The 22,858-nt window shown below is 38.1% G+C and overlaps 1 pseudogene; it reads right to left on the reverse strand.

Moving 5' to 3' along the window:
* Positions 1–4,998: 4,998 nt before the first annotated feature.
* LOC116910972 overlaps positions 4,999–22,858 on the reverse strand; it is a 35,010-nt pseudogene continuing 17,150 nt past the window's right edge.

Consider the following 22,858-nt stretch of genomic DNA (forward strand, 5'->3'; position numbering starts at 1 on the left):
AGAAAAGGAAAGAAAAGAAAAGGAAAGAAAAGAAAAGACACTGACTGTCTTACATCCTTGGTCCGATGCTGTGTTTGCCACCTGCTGAGCCCTGCTCACGTATTTAGAAGCCTTTTTTTTTTCCTAACAAAGAGACTTCCTGGCCCAGTAGGGACACACAAGGGCCATTCATTCCTGTCTTTTGTTCTCAGTCTTTGTTTCTGGAACTTAGGCTCATCTTCCCAGATTTCTCCGCAGTAAATTTGGGCATTTGTTTTGTCTTTTGTTTCTAAAGCCTTAAGCAGGGTTTTCCCACCGTGCTTCCTGGAATTTTCCACCTTGTGAACATGGTGTATATATTTGGTGAATAAAGCTACAGATTTGGCATTCTTATGATAAGAGTGACCCAAATAAGTGTTTTTTAATCCCTCAGGCTTACACACAGTTCTCTGTGACATGTTGGTGTGGGCATCAACAAATGGAGGTCTCACTGAGACCGGGAAAGAGAAGGATTTCTGATAAGTCATCCCGGGAAGCCAGCCAGCGACGAAGGAGGTGCATATTGGGGTAAGATGGGCTAGAAAAGGCCTTGGTGATTTGGGTTAGCATGAGTTAAACTTGTAAAAAAAAAAAAAGGCAGAAGGTAATGGTAAAGTATTTTTGCATATGCGTTCTTTTAGAGTTATGTTTTAGAGTTTGAACCCTGACTAGAGAAAGTTACACGCTTGACATGAGAGAGAATGGGTTTGAGAAAAATAGTCCTCCAGTACTCTCCATTGATGCTTTGGAGAAAGCAAAGGAAAATGAGCTTAAGCTTTTTCAGATCTCTCCTAGTGACAGAAGGAAGGTAGGAGACATCCTCCCTCTTTGCTGGCTCTTATTAGAGAAATGTTTATTTCTGGTTCTGGGTTCCATAGGTAGGATATCTGGATCCCTTTGGTAGGACACCATCTAGTTATGTATGTCGTCTGTCCTTGGTGCACCGAGCTGTCCATGTCTGTCAGTTTATGTCTGTGGTCTTTGGTTCTCATTGTTTTATGTTTCTTGTTCAAGAGAAAAAATGGTAAAAACTTTATCTGCCAGTCATTCATGCCTTGATTTGGTTTTAACTCATTTCAGAAAAGGAACAAATAAATAAAAAACAATTTCAATTGGCCTTTGGAGCCCTGCACCTGTATCTAGGAGCCTAGGTCAGCTGGAGAAGCTCCCCAGGGGCTGAGTGTCTATACCAACTGATCTAAAAGGTCCCAGCAGGTTCTGATCTACGATGATAAGGGAGTTGATGGCTGTTTCTCTTAGAAAAATTTCTGAGTGATCATTGGACTTAGCAGATGACAAGGAGCTTCTCTTATAGTTACATCCCGAAAAAGTAAAAATGGTGTTTGGTCTGAATATTAATATATACCCCAGTGAACTTAGGAGATATATAGTCGGTTAACAAAGCTATATATTTGGCATTCTTATGATATGAATGCCCCGAATATGTGTGTTTTCTAATCCCACACACTTATGACCAGGTCTTGGTGCTGTGTTGGTGCAGGCAACGACAGCTGAACCTAAAGGATGTAATAAATTTTCTTGAACCCATTCGCACAGGTACAGGAGACAACTTCCTAAGCAAAACACCTGTAGCTATCAACAAATAATAAATGATCTCTCACTAAAAAGCTTTCATAAGGCAAAGCATCCCACCAATAAGACAAATGGGATGCTATGGAATGGGAAGAGCATTTAACCAACTTCATATCCAACAGAATTTTAATAACTAAATAGGTTAGGAATTCAGAAAACTAGATATCAACAACCAAGTAACTCAATTACAACATGAGGTACCAATCTAGACAGATTATTCTCAATAGAAGAATCTTAAATTTGTGAGAAGCAGTTAAAGAAATATTCATTACCTTGTAGCCATCAAGGGAATACAAAGCAAAACTATTTAAGATTCTATTTTACACATATCAAAATAGTTAAGTTCAATGAAACAATGATAGTTCATTCTAGTAAATATGTGGAGAAAAGAAACACTCTTCCATTATTGACAAAAGTAGAAATAAGTCCAGCCTCTATGGAAATCAATATGGCAGTTTATTATACCTTGTTACTTAAAGTCACAGTCTACCATGGTTGATTGACTCCTATAAGGTTCTAAGAGTCCACTGGAAGACCCCCACTCAATAAGGCCACAGAGACCAGAATCGTTGAGGTTTTCCAGCATGCAGGCAAGAGGAGACCCCAAACTCGCAAAGCATATTCTTTTTTATAAACATTTTGGCGGGGAATTCAGTGGTCACCTGAGTTTTACAACTTTGATTGTTTACCCTGAGCAACATTTAAAATTATTGGTCAACTCGAATGGGAAGGTTGTCTTCTTCATTTGACCCTGTCCTGTTCATCGTGTGGAATTTGTGGTATATCCTGGCATGGTCTTTTCTCCTAGTCCTCTCTGTCTTCACTCTAGGCAGGGTGGTCCCTGTTTAGGCCATTTCCTTAAGTGTCCCTACCCCAGGCACTCAGGAACAGAATGGAAGGTTAGTTCAGCTGTGAGCCCGTGGGGAGCTGGCCTGCTATTTCAAACAGGGTTCTCAGAAGGTCAACACAAAAATGTAGGACTCCCATTTCTTAATGATCTTCCACTTCTTTGCCTGATCTGGGAAGTCTGCCACCCAATCTTTGACCTAAATTATGTTACTTATTCCTTTGCAAACCTACAAGTTCATCTTTTTCTTTCTGAGCAATTACCTAGGATTCCTGGAATTCCTTTCCATACAAATGAGGCATTCTCAGTAATTTAAAGTCCAGTCATTGATTTTTCATTAATCCGGAAAACTCCTTCCCAGTTTTCACAGTTTATATGTTCCCCTTGTCCACTGCAAATAAAATGTACAAGTACAAGCTGAAGATCATTTAAGAGAGCTGTTTCATTAAGAACCTTCCAGTTAGCCAGGGATTCTTCTGAACTCTATTTCATCCTTCCAGCTTGGCATAAAGCAGTGCCTGAACACCTTGAAGGAGAGAACGGAGGACACAATATCATAGCTGGCTACCAACACACACACACACACACACACACACACACACACACACACACACACCACACTACACCACAGAAATTCCTCATAAAATTAGAAATCAATCTACTTCAAGACCAAGTTACACCACTTGGATATATAGCCAAAAGACACTCCACAATACCACGAAGACACTTGTTCAACTATGTTCATAGGAGCTCTATTCAAAATACAAAGATACTGGAAACAACCAAGAATTTCCTCAACCAAATAATGGATCAAGAAAATATGGGACATTTACTTAATGGAGTTTTACACAGCTTTTAAATAATAGTGGCATCATATAATTTACAGGCAAATGGATGGGATTAGAAAAAAAAACAAAACCTTCCCCCATGAGGCAACCCAGAAACACAACATATCATCTATTTACTTGTTGCAGATTTTGCCTATTAATGGATTATCTACTCCCCAATCTACAAATCCTGTGAGGGTAAATAATAAAGAGGGTACTAGGAGGACACATAGATCATCCTAGGAAGGGAAAATAAATGTTGCAGGTACAATGGGGACAAGTTGGGATGGAAACAGAAGCATCAAGTGAAGAAGGAAGGAGTGGAAGGGAGGAATACTTGGAACGACTGGAATTGGGAAGAAAAAACTGGGAATAGTTCTAACCAAAGTTTTTACTGCGAGGAAAAGGCAGCAGAGAGACCTCTGTTAAGTTGGAATAATTACAGCAAATGAAAAACTTAACAGAAAACATTATATTATCATTAGAATCTCATTTATAACAAAAAATCAACTAACCATTAAGTTTGCAAGTAAACTATTTTTAAAAATAAAGTCAATAAATACATGTACCCCATATGAAACATGATGGATTATGCTGAGTCCTAGTCCTAAGTGCAGTGAGTAAATAAACATGCTATAAGCAAAGGAACTAAGATAATTTTTCATCTCAGAATTCCTGAGTCTTATTAGGAAAATGGAATATGAAAGACCTAAAGGAAAAAGTAATAATAGAGTAGACAGCACACCTAGGCTTTGTGTTTGTTATGTTTAGTGTTTTAAATCAGAAGACTATCGGGACAGATATATAAGTACTTTCCTTGAATTATAAACATGAATTTAAAATCTGTTTCATTTGAACAAGGTATTCTAAGTAAACAAGGCCACCTGAATGAAAACTTCAGACATGGTAAGCCCACTAATCTATAGGAATAGTGTTTATTTTAAGCCTAATTATTAATATAAAAAGGGAAATGGTTTGATAATTGTGCTACTGGATAAGACTTTGATGAGGTGTAAGGGGTGAAACTGATATAATCAAAAAAGTATGTGGGCTTCACTTGTGAGCCACTTGCTAACTAATTTCCCTTTCACTTTGCATATTACACCATGAAAATAGAAAGGAGTCTTAAGAGCACTTTAGTCCTGTAATAGAGGATTTAAGCTTGTATAGAAAGGTGTAAATGACACACAACGATATAATGCTTGAAAACCAAGTATACCTGTTTTCTCACAAGCAAGGGAAGTGAAGATAAGTTTTCTTTTCGAAACAAACCAGTGAATAATAAACAAAATAGCAGGGTTTATGCCTTCTGGACAGACTACACAAGGAAAAAACAACCAACAATGATCCATTGAGAACTGTATACTTTTACACATTGGTAAGGACAGATGCACACAGCTAGTCATGCAATTTATAAATATACTAAACAGAAAAAGAATGTTTGTGTTGTTTCTCTGTTCATAAGTACCAGCAATAAAATAATTAAAAAAAAAATTAAAGTACACACCTATATGTCATTACAGGTATGACAAGGAGCACCCAAAGCTGCATTTACATTTACATTTACAGGCCCAGAAAATGATTCTTGTTTTTAGAAAATTGTGCAATTTAAAAATCTACTGATTTTGTTTGTGCCATAATACAACAGGACTTGTCTCTGACTTCTAGGCCTGGCCAGCAAACCAGGATTTCAATAATCACAGTTTGTAAGTATCATACAATACTGATTCCACCTCCAGAAAATGTGAGGGTCATCTTGTTGTAGAGGGGCCAATGGGATTGGTTGATTTCCTTTAATCAGAGCTTTTCAGTTCCTTGTCACAAGTTATGATAGCTGGATTCAATTCCATTTGAATGTGATGAACTACATGAAACATGAGGCCTATGCTTAACATTCTGAAACCAAAAGACAAAATATCTACTAACATTGTTCTGCAATGATGTTTTTCATTCCCCTCACTGTGGTACCCAAGTAAGAATTCAGAAGCTGAATCAGAAGCAGTCCAACTGAAGATGTCATCAGATAGTTGTATAAGAAACATCAGTAATCAAAAGCACTGCATTCTGAAGCCCCAAAAGTATGAGAGTCAGCTGGGCCAGAGCCACCACCTTCAGGCTGTTTCCTCCCTCCTTGATGTGAATGACAACACTCAGTTTGTAGCCAGTTTGGACCCTGGCAGTCACTTTCAGATCACATAAAGATTATGTTGAGGAAGCCTAGCCCCACGAGCCCATCCCTAGTATGAAGATGTACAAGTAGCCAGCCACTGCATTAATTATGATATAACCCCTACATCAAGGGAAGGAGATTATGAGGAAGCCCATGACAAAGAACAGGACACTGAGCAGCTGAGCAATAAGACCTGGCAGTTAACAATGGGTTGGGGCCAAGGAAGCCAAGCACAGGGTGACCAGCATGCACACCAGCATGAGACTCCAGTAGGTGCCAGAGGCAGCAGCAGTGCCAGTTTCTGACCTTAGCCACCCGGAACACCAGACAGCTGCAGCTTCCAGAACAACCACCAGCACCCCAGCTGGCAAGTTGAAGACTGCAGGCAGAACTTGGTGGTCCAGATAGGCACCTAGCAGAAGCTAGAACTCCATTATTTATCACACTCCGTTATGTTCCTTTCATCCCTCCTTTAGAACACCTGACCATGCTTCTTTAATAATGTAATTGATGTGGTAAAAATAAGTTATTCACGACAATGTGTTTAAAATACACATTCTCAGGAAAATGAATATAAAATAGCATCTAAAACAAGAATCTACCTATTTAGAGAATGATCTATATATACCAAAATTTTCCTTTAAAGGACTGGAGATGGCAATTATTCACTTAAAATATTAGGAAAAATTTTATCTTTCATATATTTTATTATCAATTATGGATATAAATCCATGTTCATATCCACAAATGTGTACAAATGAACTATGGAAAGACTAAGAGATGTGCAATTTATTGTATTTTTGTCTCCCATTCCATCAAAGATCATATATATAATATGAAGAATAGTTAAAAACTGTGGAGATGCACCTTTTTACAGCTAATAAGTATGGCCTCTGAGTCTCTGAATGCATCAAACCCTGCTTCAGGAATAAAATACTTATTAAAAATATGCATCCATTACTTTAAGGAGTGATGAATGTCCCTGATTTTTAAACTCAAGTTAATGTTAAAAATGATCATTTCTCATGTTTGCATTTCTTTGCACTTCTGAGAAGCAGCTGCTGCCATAAGCAGAAATGCTAATATTCTATGAGAACAGCTGTTGTTACAGTATTTTGGACTAACCACTTTTTGGAAGTGTAAGTCTTGCTATAAGGGTCAAATTTTGTCTTAGAATTCTCTCAATTTCACAAACTTAAAATGTTTGAGTATTTAAGATGAAATTGTGACAAGCAACCTCAGCTTGATTATTTCTCTGAACTTAAACTATTCTTTAATTTTTCTGGTCTATTATATACCTCCACTGATAATGAATTAACATCATGTTCTAAAACAGAAGTCATGAAGATATCTAATATGCAGAAAATAAAAATTCCAAAATTGAAAAGGAGAAACCTTAGTAAAGGAAAATGCACCACTCCATTTTATTATTGTTAAAGTTCTGACTTACTTTTGATTATGTATATATTATTCAAACACATTTAACCTGCAATGTAAATGAAGTGTGTTTAAATTTCACCAAAAATAGATTTGTAAAACACGCAGAGGAAACCACCATATAACACAGCAGGTAACAATAGACATAAAAAAAATAAATGCATTAATATCACTAGCTACATGTGTACTGGTTTATGAGATTTTAATATGGCTTTGTAGGTGTCAGTGAATGCGTGGCTTTGCTTTTGGTGTTAATGCACATTTACCAACAAGGCCCAAGAGAATAACATGTGTTGCGGTCAATAAAGCTGAATGAAGTTGGATATAGGCATGAAGATACATAGTTGAGATTTTACCTAGCTGGTTTCAGTTTTGCTTTAGTCTAGTATTCCTTACTATGATTCTTTGGAACGGTATTATATATCCTTCAATGTTGTAGGAATGTGCTCTGCTCTTTGATCTTGATTTTATAGGGGATTACAATAAAGAAAGTATATGAATCTCAGAAGAGACTTTGAGCTTTGGACTTTTAAACATTGTTGAGACTGTGAAGGACTACAGTGAATTTTGAAATTGGACTTAATATGTTTTGCACTTTGCTATAGCTACATAATTCACCATAGAATCAAGGGCTTGATCATATCTAAGGAAACCCGGGTGTAGAATGTTTGGTCCATGGGAAGTGGCAATGTTTGATGGTTTGACCTTGTTGAAACAGGTGTGGCCTTGTTGGAAGAAGTGTACAAGTGTTAGAGTTAGAGATAGAGTTAGAGTTAGCATTAGGGTTAGGGTTAAAGTTAAGGTTACACTTAGGCTCAGGGGTAAGGTTAGGGTCATGTTACGATTAAGGCTTGGGATAGGTTAGGTCTGGGTCATGGTTATGGTCAAGGTCAGGGTACAGGTTAGTGTTATCTTGGGCTCCTCCTTGTTACCAACAAGGAGGTTATCATACACTACTGGCTTCTCAAACTTCTTGAGGTATCTAAGGCAACTTCGACTTGAAATCTTCTTGTTCTAATATCTAAGATCCTCCATGATCTCTTTGGCTTCTCCAAATGTCTTAGGTCATTTAGCAACTCTGCCCTTGTCACTCTCTAGGCTCCGCTTAACTCCATTGCTGCTGCTCCCTTGGTGGTCATGCACGGGGACCGTTGTCTCCAATAATTTGTGATCTTCTGCAGCTAGACTTTACCTATAGCCTCTTATAGTATCTCGTCATCTTCTTCAGTCCTGCACTATCATGTGCTACAGTGGTTATACCTTCTCCAATGGCATTTTTTGGCCTCTCACGTGCCATGTTTTATCTGTTCACCATATTACTTTTATGACATCAAAAATAGTATAACCTGGGTAATTATTTTATATTACCAAGTCTGGCTATAGGCATGAAGTCTATCTCTGTACACAGCTTCGTTGTATATTCATAAAACACTTTCCAGAGGTTTTCAGCTCACAGTGAGTTTCATCTCTTCTTAATTACCTATTAATTTTCAGCTCGAGCTAACCAAGATCAATTGTTCCAGTAGCCTCTTCTATTCTTGAGGATAAAGCCAGTGCTACATGGCAGAAGCTGTAGAATTCTGCTACTTTTTGGGGCTGAACCATGCCCTCCTTGTTTTACTATATTATTACCAGGTTTGGGTTGTCCAACTCCTTTACTGCCTATGCTACACTTTGCCCAGAACTTCTTCTGTGCTAGGCTTACCTTGAATTCAGAGACCTCCTTCCTTTGTCTTTTAGGATTAAAACTATGTATCACCACACATGGACCTAAGTTTTTCTTCAATTCCTTTTCACAAGATTCTTATAAGCATGGTCACTATGTTTCAAGATCTGAATCACAGGTGTGGCCTCTATTTCTGAATTGTAGTTCATTTCTAATACAGTCAATTTGACCATTTACAATAGACATCAAAATTTATTCCTTGTCAACTTGACTCACAAGCATATTTTCTTATATCTAAAGAAAAAGAATAACCCAGTTATAACAGTGCCTAATATGCCTAACATAGTGACTATCCCTCATTCAATTGCAAATAAATAAACAATAAACATAGCTAGATGGACTTAACCCTGAGGTCACCACCCCCTTAATATGTTTATTTTCTTTAACACAGCATTTAGCTCCATTCTACTACCTGGTGCCCATGTATTACTTGAGCCTTACATTTGCTATATTTCCTTTATGATCTTTCTAAGAGTGAACCACAGGACAATCTCTAAAATATGTAGTTTGTAGCAATATTTTGTCAATGCTATTAAGTTGAATTCTTTTACCTTAGCTTCAGGCAGATACATTGGTCAAATGCAAAATGACCCAACTTTCTTCAACCAGGTATCATATCAATGTTCTCTAGGCAACTTACTAAAGGTTTTGTCCTCTGACACCTCTTGAGCCATGCCCCCAGCATTCAAATTACTCACAGCACTAGGGTCTTCCATGCTTCTTCTGTAATGGCTTATAAAGCCCCACTTAAAGCATCCTACTTCTTTTCAAAGTTCCCAAACCCCCATTCCTCCAAACATAAGAATTTTTAAGCCTGCCACAATATTCCAGTCACTGGTAATAATTTCTGTATTAGTCAAGGTTCTATTGCTATGAAGAGACCTCATGACCAAGGCAAGTCTTGTAATGGCAAATATTTAATTGGGGCTGGCTTTCAGTTTCAGAGTTTCAGTCCATTATTTATCATCATGGAAGGAAGCATGGCAGCCTGCAAGCAGACACGGTACTGGAGAAAAAGTATCTGAAAGTAGCCAAGAGGGAAAGAGTTCCACACTAGGTGGAGCTTGAGCCAAGGAGTCCTAAAAGCTCACATACATAGTGAAGCATTTCCAAAAAAAAAAAAAAAAAAAAAAATCCACACCTACTCCAACATGGCTACAATTTCTCATAGTACCACTTCCCATGGGTCACACATGTTCAAACCAGCATACAAAATATTGACTAAATTCCTACTATACTTTTGACTAGTTGGAAAGTGTCTTTAATACTCCGCAAAAGAAAAAGAAACAAAGCTGTTTCTGTGTTGCTTGACTTTATCTCTTAATAGGAAGGGGGATTTCATAAATATTAAGTAAAACAATTAAGTAATTACCTCTGCAATGATAGATGACTCAAGAATGCAGAGCAGAAATTACTAGAAACTCATTAATATAAGTAGATCCACAAAACAACACTATGATGTTTTGTGCTGACTCAGTCCCAAATCACAAGATTCTGCAAAATTGATGCCAGGATTCAGTTACAAGCACTTACTCAAAGCACAGAGGTACCCAGAGTACCTGTTGTCAAATAATGTTTTAATACTCTGTTTTTTGAGTGTATTAAAAGCTTCATGACTATATTTATTAGCATGGAAAAAAACGGTTAATTTGAATGTACATTATCAGAGCTGATTTACATTTGCCACCATGCCTCTGCCTTCTCCTGAATTTTCTTGTTTTGTATTCATTTTGTTTTGTTTTTTAATAATTTATTTAGATGTTTTTGTATTGCTGTGATCAAGTGCCTTACAGAATCTATTCAAGGATAAAGTTGCATAGAAGGAAAGCATGGCAAGGAAGCCATCAATGATAGTGAGAGAGTGAGACAGACGTATCCACAGGGGAATTGGACAAAAAAATAGGGGTAGAGAAAGAAGGGTTGGATTTGAACATTCAAAGGTCCACAATTAGTGACTTGTGTCCTCCAACTGGGACTTACTTAAAGATGAAACCACCTTTGCAAATACTGCCAACAGGCTGAAAATTAGCTCTCACAAAGTGGATTTCAGGGTAAACATTCCAGGTTCAGAACATTATTGGTATCAATTCAAGACTTACGTGTAGTTACTACATTCCTTCATAATACTTATATGTAATTGAAGGTATTGCCTTAAATAGAGACCATATCAGAATTATCTCAATTTAAAGTACAAAGACATTATCAAAAATTATAATATTATAATAAAAATTGAGGAAGATCTCAGAAGATGGAAAGGTCTCCCATGCTCATGGATTGTCAGTATCACTATAGTAAAAATGATCCACTTAACAAAAACAATCTACAGATTCAATGCAATCCCCATGAAAATTCCATGTCTATTCTTCATACAGTTAGAAAGAACAATTTGCAAATGCATTTAGAATAACAAATAACCAAGGATATTGAAAAATATACTTAAAAATAAAAGAAATTCTGGGAGAAATCACCATCCTTGCCCTCAGCCTTTATTACAGAGAAATAGTGATAAAAACTATATAGTATTGGAACAAAGAGAGGCAGGTAGATAATGGAATAAAATTGAAGAACCAGAAATGGATCAAAGACCCATATAAAACCAGATACACTCACACTAATAGAAAACAAGTGGGGAATAGCCTCGAACCCATGGGCACTGGTGAAATTATCCTGAACAAAACACCAGTGGCTTATGCTCTAAGATCAACAATTGACAAATAGGACCATATAGCTTCTGTAAGGGAAAGGACATTATCATTAGGAAAAAGTGGCAACATACAGACTGGGAAAAGTTCTTTCCCATTCATACATCCAATAAAGAGCTAATATCCAAAAAATACAAAGAACTCAAGAAGTTAGACTCCAGAGAATCAAATAACCTTATTAAAATGGGGTACAGAGCTAAACAAAGAATTATCCATTGAGGAATATCAAATGGTTGAAAAGTACCTAAAGAAATGTTCAACATCCTTAGTCATCAGGGTAACGCAAATCAAAACAACCCTGAGATTTCACCTCACACCAGTCAGAATGTCTAAGATCAAAATTATTGGGAGCAATGCCTTTGAAACCCTCTATTATTGATGTTAATATTATGGTTAATGTTAAATATGACTGGATTGATGGAAAATATTTTTCTAGCCAACTGCAGAAGATTAATACACATCTAGTGGTCAGGATGAATAATGATATGATAAAGTTCTGACCTTGCTGAGAAATACATCTGATGTCAAGTTGCCCAATGTGACGACCTTTCTGAAAAACCAACATCATGCTGACTAAAAGATACGACAAACCTGTGACCTTTCTAAAATCCTGTTGATGTCAGCCGTTTGTATGACCACAAGAACTGTGTCCTTGGCCTGCATAAATGTTTCACACTTTTCTCCTCCCTCTGTTACATTTGTTATGGTATAAATTCAGCCTTGGGAAAAAATAAAATTGTCGCTTTGATCAGACTCTTTTCTTGGTGCCCTTCTTCGTGTCTCTTGTCCCCCATTCTCTTCCAGGTACCCTCTGTACCCTCCCTGACAAAAAATCTCAGGTGACAACAGGTGCTGGCAAGAATGTGTAAAAACAGGAACACTCCTCCAATGTCGATGGGATTAGAAGCTGGTACAACCACTCTAGAATTCAGTCTGGAGTTTCCTCAGAAAATTGGACATTGTAGTACATGATGATCCAGTTATAACACTCCTGGGCATATACCCAAATGATGTGCCAACATATATAACAAAGACACATGCTCCACTATGTTCATAGCAACCTTATTTATAATAACACGAAGCTTAAAAGAACCCAGATGCCCTTTAACAGAAAAATGGGTACAGAAAATGTGTCACATCTATACAGTGGAGTATTACATAGCTATCAAAAACAATGACTTCACAAAATTCATAGCCAAATGATTTCAACTAGAGAATTCCATCCTAAGTAAGGCAACACAATCAGGAGAGAACACATATGGTATGCACTTACTGATAAGTGGGTATTAGCCCAAATGTTCAAATTACCCAAGATGTAACCCACAGACCACATGAAGCTTAAAAGGCAGATGTTTCAGTCCTTCTTAAAAGGGGGAACAAAAATATTAATGGGAGAGAACATGGAGACAAAGTCTGGAGGAGAGACTGTAGGAATGGCCATTCAGATCCTGCTCCACAGGCATTCTAGACTATATATATATATATATATATATATATATATATATATATATATATATAGAGAGAGAGAGAGAGAGAATCACCAAAACTACATAATATTGATGAAGCCAAGAAGTGCATGCTGACAGGAGCCTGATATAGCTGTCTCCTGAGAGGCTCTGCCAGAGCACATCAAAAACAGATGTGAATCCTATCAGGAAACCATTGAACTGAAAATGGAGTCCCTATGGGAAGAATTAGAGAAAGGTTTGAAGGAGCTGAAGGGTTTGCAACCCTATAAGAACAATACCGACCAAACAGAATTCCCAGGGACTAAGCCACTACCTAAACACTGCCCATGGGCAGAACCATAACTCCACCTGCACATGCAACAGAGGATGGCCTTGTTTGGCACCAATGGGTGGAGAATCCCTTTGTCCTGCCAAGGCTGGACCCCCAGTGTAGGGGAATGTTGGGGTAGGGGCAGGAACAGGAGGTGGTTAGGAAAGGGCAATACCCTTATGAAAAAAGGGGAGAGGGATGGGATAGGGGGCTTATGGCCAGGGAAACAGGAAAGGGAATAACATTTGAAATGTAAATAAAAATACCTAATAAAAATAAACAAAACCACATGATCATTTCATTAGACGCTGAGAAAGCATTTGACAAAATTCAACACCCCTTCATGATAAAAGTCCTGGAAAGAATAGGAATTCAAGGCCCATACCTAAACATAGTAAAAGCCATATACAGCAAACCAGTTGCTAACATTAAACTAAATGGAGAGAAACTTGAAGCAATCCCACTAAAATCAGGGACTAAACAAGGCTGCCCACTCTCTCCCTACTTATTCAATATAGTTCTTGAAGTTCTAGCCAGAGTAATCAGACAACAAAAGGAGGTCAAGGGGATACAGATCGGAAAAGAAGAAGTCAAAATATCACTATTTGCAGATGATATGATAGTATATTTAAGTGATCCCAAAAGTTCCACCAGAGAACTACTAAAGCTGATAAACAACTTCAGCAAAGTGGCTGGGTATAAAATTAACTCAAATAAACCAGTAGCCTTCCTCTACACAAAAGAGAAACAAGCCGAGAAAGAAATTAGGGAAACAACATTCTTCATAATAGACCCAAATAATATAAAGTACCTCAGTGTGACTTAAACCAAGCAAGTAAAAGATCTGTACAATAAAAACTTCAAGACTCTGAAGAAAGAAATTGAAGAAGACCTCAGAAGATAGAAAGATCTCCCATGCTCATGGATTGGCAGGATTAATATAGTAAAAATGGCCATTTTACCAAAAGCGATCTACAGATTCAATACAATCCCCATCAAAATACCAATCCAATTCTTCAAAGAGTTAGACAGAACAATTTGCAAATTCATCTGGAAGAACAAAAAACCCAGGATAGCTAAAACTATTCTCAACAATAAATGGACTTCAGGGGTAATCACTATGCCTGAACTGAAGCAATATTACAGAGCAATAGTGATAAAAACTGCATGGTATTGGTACAGAGACAGACAGATAGACCAATGGAACAGAATTGAAGACCCAGAAATGAACCCACACAAATATGGGCATCCGATTTTTGACAAAGGAGCCAAAACCATTCAATGGAAAAAAGATAGCATTTTCAGCAAATGGTGCTGGTTCAACTGGAGGTCAACTAGTAGAAGAATGCAAATCGATCCATGCTTATCACCCTGTACAAAGCTTAAGTCCAAGTGGATCAAGGACCTCCACATCAAACCAGAAACACTCAAACTAATAGAAGAAAAACTAGGGCAGCATCTCGAACACATGGGCACTGGAAAAATTTTCCTGAACAAAACACCAATGGATTATGCTCTAAGATCAAGAATCGACGAATGGAATCTCGGGGTTGGGGATTTAGCTCAGTGATAGAGCACTTACCTGGCAATCGCAAGGCCCTGGGTTCGGTCCCCTGCTCCGAAAAAAAGAAAAAAGAGAAAAAAAAAAGAAGAAAGAATCGAAAAATGGAATCTCATAAAACTGTAAAGCTTCTGTAAGGCAAAGGACACTGTGGTTAGGACAAAACGACAACCAACAGATTGGGAAAAGATCTTTACCAATCCTACAACAGATAGAGGCCTTATATCCAAAATATACAAAGACCTCAAGAAGTTAGACCGCAAGGAGACAAATAACCCTATTAAAAAATGGGGTTCAGAGCTAAACAAAGAATTCACAGCTGAGGAATGCTGAATGGCTGAGAAACATCTAAAGAAATGTTCAACATCTTTAGTCATAAGGGAAATGCAAATCAAAACAACCCTGAGATATCACCTCACACCAGTGAGAATGGCTAAGATCAAAAACTCAGGTGACAATAAATGCTGGCGAGGATGTGGAGAAAGAGGAACACTCCTCCATTGTTGGTGGGATTGCAGACTGGTAAAACCATTCTGGAAATCAGTCTGGAGATTCCTCAGAAAATTGGACATTGAACTACCTGAGGATCCAGCTATACCTCTCTTGGGCATATACCCAAAAGATGCCCCAAGATATAAAAAAGACACGTGCTCCACTATGTTCATAGCAGCCTTATTTATAATAGCCAGAAGCTGAAAAGAACCCAGATGCCCTTCAACAGAGGAATGGATACAGAAAATGTGGTACATCTACACAATTGAATATTACTCAGATATCAAAAACAATGCCTTTATGAAATTCATAGACAAATGGTTGGAACTGGAAAATATCATCCTGAGTGAGGTAACCCAATCACAGAAAAACACACATGGTATGCACACATTGATAAGTGGCTATTAGCCCAAATGCTTGAATTACCCTAGATGCATAGAACACATGAAACTCAAGACGGATGATCAAAATGTGAATGCCTCACTCCTTCTTTAAAAGGGGAACAATACCCTTGGCAGGGAAGAGAGAGGCAAAGTTTAGAACAGAGACAGAAGGAACACCCATTCAGAGCCTGCCCCACATGTGGCCCTTACATATAAAGCCACCCAATTAGACAAGATGGATGAAGCAAAGAAGTGCAGGCCAACAGGAGCTGGATGTAGATCTCTCCTGAGAGACACAGCCAGAATACAGCAAACGCAGAGGCGAATGCCAGCAGCAAACCACTGAACTGAGAATAGGATCCCCGTTGGAGGAATCAGAGAAAGTACTGGAAGAACTTGAAGGGGCTCGTGACCCCTTATGAACTACAATGCCAAGCAACTAGAGCTTCCAGGGACTAAGCCACTACCTAAAGACTATACATGGACTGACCCTGGACTCTGACCTCATAGGTAGCAATTAATATCCTAGTAAGATCACCAGTGGAATGGGAAGCCCTTGGTCCTGCTAAGACTAAACCCCCAGTGAAAGTGATTGTTGGGGGGAGGGTGGGGAGGGGAACACCCATAAAGAAGGGGAGGGGGAGGGATTATGGGGATGTTTGCCCGGAAACCGGGAAAGGGAATAACATTCGAAATGTAAATAAGAAATACTCAAGTTAATAAAAAAAATAAAATATAAAAAAATAAAATAAATAAATATAATAAATAAGATCTGAGTTCGATCTCTGTCTTCTCAGCTGTTGTTTAAATCTTATGCACCTCGTTTTTTTCCATCTTAAGTCAGAGTTAAAATTATGTATCCATTAAAGGCAATACTGAGAATAATAATAGTAGTAGTAGCAGCAGCAGCAGCAGTAGTAGTAGTAGTAGTTGTAGTAGTAGTAGTAGTAGTAGTAAAAGAATAATAATAGCAATAATAATAATAAACCTTAGTTTAAACAGCCTTGTAATACAACATTTAATGCTCCACAGTCCCTAGGATAATCAGACTGTGGATCAACACTGAGTTTAGCAGACAGAATGTCAATCACACAGCCCTTCCAGTGTGGAGCTTCCTAAGTGATGGTGGTGAAAGTCGGATCGAAAGAACTTGAAAGAAACTGTAGGCCATAAAAGCTGTCTAATCTTCAAAACATGGGGGAGGGGGAAGGAGAGAGATATGTGGTATTTGGAGGGTGCAACAGAGTCAAGTGAATTTCTCAAGTGAATCAGTAAAGAAGGCTTGTGTAGGAGAGCTTGAGATGTACCCTTAGTACAAAGCATGGGTTGAGAAGCTGCAGACCCTTGCTTGATGGGTGTTTGATTTGTTATCAACATTCTATCATTATCACAAACCTTAGATTTCAGATTTAACATGTCCATATTAACTGAGTACTATTTGTGTTTTAAGGTACTGTATTTTTTTCCTAAGAAAAGAAATGATATAAATCTAATTGACAATGCTATAATATTTTATAGGAACCATATTCTTTGCATAATTTTTGTTCATACATTGAAAATATAAATATACAAACTTACAGTATTATCTATAATGAATCAACTGCAATATTTTTTATCATGAATAACTAGATTTATAATATGCTAATTATAAAAACTATGATCATTATAATACCATTACTTTTAAATTTTCTGTGAATAAAGGACAGTAATGACACGTTAGCTATCATAATGATTATTTTATTAATGTAGGTGCCCTTCCTTTTGGAGCCTAGATATTCAGAATTGAGAGTTCATCTTGGAGGATATTTTTCCTTTAATGAATATGAAGTGGCCTTCCTTATCTTTTTTGATAACTTTTGGTTGAAAGTCAATTTTACTTTATATTAGAATGGCTACTCCATCTTGTTTCTTGGGACCATTTGCTTGAAAATTGATTTTCAGCCTTGTACTCTGAGGTAGTGTCTGTTTTTTTTCACTGAGGTGTATTTTCTATAACCAGCAAAATGCTGAGTCCTCTTTATGTATCCAGTCTGTTAGTCTATGACTGTTTATTGGGGAACTGAGACCATTGATGTTGAGAGATACTAGGGACCAATGAATGTTGTTTCCTGTTATTTTTATTGTTAGAACCAGAATTGTTTGTGTTGCTATCTTCTTTGGGTTTATTTCAAGAAGATTACTTTCTTGCTTTTTCTCAGGTGTAGGTTCCCACCTTGTTTTGGAGTTTTTTGTGTATTTTTCTTTGTAAGACTGCATTTTGGAAAGGTATTGTGTAAATTTGATTTTGTTATGCAATATCTTGGTTCTCCTTCTGTGTTGAGAGTTTTGCTGGATGTAATATCTTGAAATGACATCTACTGAGGATTTTCTAGCTTTCATAGTCTCTGTAGAGAAGACTGGTGTGGTTCTGATAAGTCTGCCTTAATGTGTTTCTTGACATTTTTTTCCCTTACTGCTTTTAATAGTCTCTGTTTGTTTTGTGCATTTGTTGTTTGGACCATTATGTTAAGGGAAAATTTTCTTTTCTGGTCCAATCTTTTGGGAGTTCTGTAGGCTTTTTGTATATTCATGGGAATCTCTTTCATAGGGTTAGGGAAGTTTTCTTCTATAATTTTGCTGAAGATATTTATTGGCCCTTTAAGTTGTGTGTCTTCGTTCTCTTCTATTCCTATTATCCTTAGACTTGATCTTCTCCTTGTGCCCTGGATTTCCTGGATATTTTGTGTTAGGAGCTTTTTGTGTCTGCATTTTCTTTGGTGGTTGTCTCAATATTTTCTATGATCTCTTCTGCTCCAGAGATTCTCTCTTTTATCTCTTGCATTCTATTGGTAATTCTTGAGTTTATGACTCCTGATTTCTTTCATAGGTTTTGCATCTCTAGGGTTGTCTCCCTTTTCAATTTCTTGTTTCTATTTGAATTTTTAGATCATGGATGGCTTTATTCAATTTCTTCACCCATTTGATTGTGTTTTTATTTAATTCTTAAAAGATACTGTGTTTCCTCTTTAAGGACTTCTACCTGTTTACCTTTGTTATCTTGTATTTCTTTAAGGGAGTTAAATATGTCCTTCTCAGAGTCCTCTAACATCATCATGACTTGTGATTTTAAATCAAAATCTTGTTTTTCTGGTACGTTGGGATCTCCAGGGCTTTTTGTAGTGGAGGATCTGAGTTCTGATGATGCTAAGTGGCCTTGGATTCTGTTGCTTAGGTTCTTGCCCTTGCCTCTGGCCATCTGCTTATCTCTGGTGTTAGCTGATCTCTACACCTCTGACAGAGCCTTGACCCTCCTGTAAGCCTGTTTGTCAGCACTACTGGGACATCAGCTTTCTCGCAGTGGGATCTGGGTATAGAAAGCTGTGGCATAGAATTAGCTTTCAGCACAGGCAGAAACTGGAAGGGTCCTGGCCCACTCTATTCCTCCATTCCTGTGTCCTGAAGGCTCCAGACTGGTTACTTGGAGAAGAAGTGGTGGTTTCATCTGTGATCTCAGGTGTGTCAACACTCTAGGAGACCACCTTTGTCAAAGCGAGATCTGGGTACAGAAAGCTGTGGCACAGAGTCTGCCTGAGCATAGGGAGAAACAGGAAGGCTCTTCCATCACCCCACCACCCCCAGCTTCCTAATAAATTCTTTAATATGTATGTTCCTTTACCCATACTAGACAGGGTTGGGGGGACAGATACATACAAATAAAAAATTGCTATTAAAAGAAAACGAAACCATAGCAAAATAAATATAAATTCTTAAAACATGACAAACACATATCACATCAATACTTGGGAGATGCTGGAAGATCATAAGGAAAAGGTTAGTCTTAGCTATAGATAGAAATTGCCTCTAGAGTATAATTGATACTCTCTCTCAAAAACAAAAGGAAAGAATTACAATTAAAAACACACTAGAGTATTTTTCTGTACTGCTTTTAAAATTTATTTGTGAAGTGTATTAGCTATCAGATCCTGAAAACAAAGTAGCTTACAAAGTTTTCAAATGACCATGTATACTTTTTCATGTAGAGGAAACAATCAAAACTATTGATTGCTATCTATTTCTGTACATAAAAATGATCTATCTCAACATAATTCAATACTATTCTAGACCACAACTATGTCAATCAATATTTTCTCCTTTGTAGAACCTTGATCTCTCCTTATATTTATTGCATGCTCACTTATTTCATAGGTTTAAACTATTTCACCTTATTGGTTTTCAATCTGTGGATTTCAGCATCTTTGCGGGTCATGCAAGGTATTTTGAATAGCAGATATTCACATATGGTTAATAGCAATAGCAAAATCACAGTTATGAAGTAGCAACAAAATACTTTTAATATTTGGGGTCACTACACCATGAGAAACTGGATTTTAGGGTTGAGAACCACTCATTTAGAAAGTTCCTTTTCATAACATAATCTCATGTTATGACATGGCATTAAAAGTTTGTTTGCTCATTTTCTTATTTTTCTCTCATAGAATACATAGCAACTGTAGATTCTCCTCCCTACACACCTCGTTTTTCTGTCTATAACCACTACCATGTCACTTCTTCCTCAGATCCACTCTTCTTTCAATTACCTACAGAACAGAGCAGACCTGCCAAGGAAAATGACTAAACAGAGCACAACAGTGTAAAGTAAGATTAGGCAATTAGCCTCATATGTAGGCTGGAAGGGGCAACACAGTAGGATCAAAAAGATCCTAAGAACAGGCAAAAATGTCAGACTCCCCAATCCAATTGTTATGAGTCCCATAATCCAAAGATGAACAATAATTTTGTGTAATGAAATATGGGAGAGGCTGGGGATTTAGCTCAGTGGTAGAGCGCGCTTACCTAGGAAGCGCAAGGCCCTGGGTTCGGTCCCAACCTCAAAAAAAAAAAAAAAAAAAAAAAAAAAAATATGGGAGAGATGTTTGGCTCCATGATAGGATTGATTATTCTAGAGAGAAAAATCAGTGCACCAACCAAAATGTTTAATTTTAGAAAGGACTTAGTGCAGACTAAGGATATATGATTGCCATTTCTTTCTATGTGAGTAGCTACAGTCTCTGCTTAGTTGATTCTTTGGGTCATATTCTCCTGACTTTTTAGTGTCTTTGGCTTCTACAATTCTTCCTTGTCAGCGCTTAAAGCATAGGCTTAAAACCAAAATGATAAGAGAATAAAATGTCCTTTATATGAAATTTAGACTAGGACTATATGAGTAAGAATTGAGAAAGAATATTCATTTCATCTTACAGCAGTGGTACCATACTAGAGAGATTACACAGATGATACATTAATTCTACTTTGTTACTATTGGAATTCACTTCTTTGTACATTTTCTCCTTCGTCATTTATTATTGGATATTTTATTTACATTTCGATTGTTATCCCCTTTCCTGGTTTCACCTTCAGAAACCCCTTATCTCATCAAGCCTCCCACTAATTCTATGAGTTTCCCCCCCCAAAGCACTCCTACCTCAATGCCCTGGCATTTCCCTACACTGGGATAAGGAGCCTTCACAGGACCAAGTGCCTCTCCTCCCACTGATGCCAGATACGGCCATCCTCTGCTACATATGGAGCTGGAGCCATGGGTTCCTACATGTATATTCTTTGGTTGGTGGTTTAGCTCTGTGAGCTCTGGGAGTGTCTGGTTGGATGATACTCTTCTTCTTCCTATGTAGTTGCAAAAACCGTTTGCTCCTCAGTCTGTCCCCTAAGTAACTCTTCTATTGTGGCCCTTGTGCTCTGTCTGATGGATGGTTGCATGCATCCACATCTATATATTGGTCAGTCTCTGGCAGAGACTCTCATGAGACAGCTAGAGCAGGCTCCTGTAAGCAAGCAGTTCTTGGCATTGGAAATAGTGTTTGGGTTTGGTGGCTGCATATGGAATGGATCCATATGTGGGGCAGTCTCTTGATGGCCCGTCCTATAGTCCATGCTGCACATTTTGTCTCCATATTTCATTTAGACAGGAACAATTCTGATTTAAAATTTTGGAGAAAAGTAGGTGGCCCCAGTGCCCAACCAGGGACCTTGCCTAACCTCTGGATATGGTCTCTATAGGATCTCCCTCCTGTTGTTGGGCATTTCAGCTGATCTCTTCCCCATTGGGTCTTACGGGCCTCTTGCTTTTCTGGCATTTGGGACTTGCATATGGCTACCGCGTTTCTAATCCCCCATTGCTACACACGTTTACTGAAACTTCTGACACTGTATATCATCTCCTTCTCCTCCAATACCAGATCCTGCCCCTCTTTCCCCCTAATCCTCCGCCCTTCCTCCAAAATCCCTCCCACCCTCTACCTCATATGAGAATTTTGTTCCCCCTTCTAAGAATGACTGAAACATCTACACTTTGGTATTTTTAATTCTTGAGCTTCATATGGTCTGTGAATAGTATTCGAGGGCATTCGAGGTTTGAGGCTAATATCCTCTTATCAGGCAGTGCATACCATGTATGCATACCACATTTTTTAAATTTACATTTCAAATGTTCTCCCCTTTCCAGGTTTCCCCTCCAGCAAACCCCTATCCAATCCCCCATCCCTCACCCCCATCCTCCTACTTCTATGAGGGTGTTCCCCAACATACCCGTCCACTCCCTACTTGCTCCCCACCCTGGTATTACTCTACACTGGGGCATCAAGTCTTCACAGGACAAAAGGGCCTCTCTTTCAATTGATGCCCCAAAAGGTCATCCTTTATTACACATGCAGCTAGAGCCACGGGTCACTACATGTGTACACTTTGGTTGGTGGTTTAGTCCCTCGAAGCTCTGGGCTATCTGGTTGGCTAATGTTTTCCCTATGTAGTTGCAATCCCCCTCAGCTTCTTCTGCCCTTTGTCTAACTCCTTGGTTGGGGACTCCTATCTTAGTCCAATGGTTGGCTGCCATCATCCACCTCTGCATTTTTCAGGCTCTAGCAGAGCCTTTAAAGTGACAGGTATATTAGACTCCTATCACCATGCATTTCTTGGCATCCGCAATAGTTTCTGTGTTTGGTTTACAGTATATAGGTAGATCCCTAGCTGAGGCAGTCTCTGAATGGCCTTTCCTTCAGTCTCTGCTCCATATTTTGTCTTCTTCTTTTCTCCTGCAGGTATTTTGTTTCCCCTTCAAAGTAGGACTGAAGCATGCACACTTTGGTCTTTCTTCTTTTTGAGCTTCACATGGGCTGTGGATTGGGTCATGGGTATTACAAGCATTGGGACTAATATCTACTTATCAGTGAGTGTATACCATGTGTGCTCTTTGTGTTTGGGTTGCATCACTCAGGATGATATTTTCTAATTCCATCCACTTGCCAAACAATGTTGTGAAGTCATTGTTTT

This window comes from Rattus rattus, chromosome 10 (genome assembly GCF_011064425.1).
Source record: "Rattus rattus isolate New Zealand chromosome 10, Rrattus_CSIRO_v1, whole genome shotgun sequence".
Taxonomy (NCBI): domain Eukaryota; kingdom Metazoa; phylum Chordata; class Mammalia; order Rodentia; family Muridae; genus Rattus; species Rattus rattus.